A 405-nucleotide genomic window follows, 5' to 3' on the forward strand; every position below is an offset into this window, starting at 1 on the left:
GTGACATGTGGCCAAGTATGGTTACCCATACTAGGAATTAGTGCTCTGCATTTAACCCATCCAAAGTGCACACACACACCGTGAACACACACCCAGAGCAGTGGGCAGCCATTTTTGAAGAGTGGGCAGCCTCTTCAATTGCACGCACAAAGGCGCCGGCGCGCGCTGTAGCCTGTATCCTTTCATATCAAAGTGCGAAATAAACTACGTGCATGCAATGTCGTGGTCAGTTAAGTCATGAAGTTACGAAAAAGGCGATTAAAGCTGCTTAAAACTGTGAAGTGACATGTGACATGTGGCTTTAGATTAGTGCTCTGCATTTATCCCATCCAAAGTGCACACACACAGTAGTGAACACACACACACACACCGTGAACACACACCCGGAGCAGTGGGCAGCCATTT

At 47.9% G+C, this 405-nt stretch overlaps 1 protein-coding gene across 8 annotated transcripts in view; it reads right to left on the bottom strand.

The window, feature by feature from the left end:
• Positions 1-405, bottom strand: part of LOC107673389 (armadillo repeat protein deleted in velo-cardio-facial syndrome homolog) — a 215621-nt gene that overhangs the window by 183727 nt on the left and 31489 nt on the right. The gene's annotated exons all lie outside the window — the stretch shown is intronic.

Source organism: Sinocyclocheilus anshuiensis, unplaced genomic scaffold (assembly GCF_001515605.1).
Source record: "Sinocyclocheilus anshuiensis isolate Anshui unplaced genomic scaffold, SAMN03320099.WGS_v1.1 scaffold508, whole genome shotgun sequence".
Taxonomy (NCBI): domain Eukaryota; kingdom Metazoa; phylum Chordata; class Actinopteri; order Cypriniformes; family Cyprinidae; genus Sinocyclocheilus; species Sinocyclocheilus anshuiensis.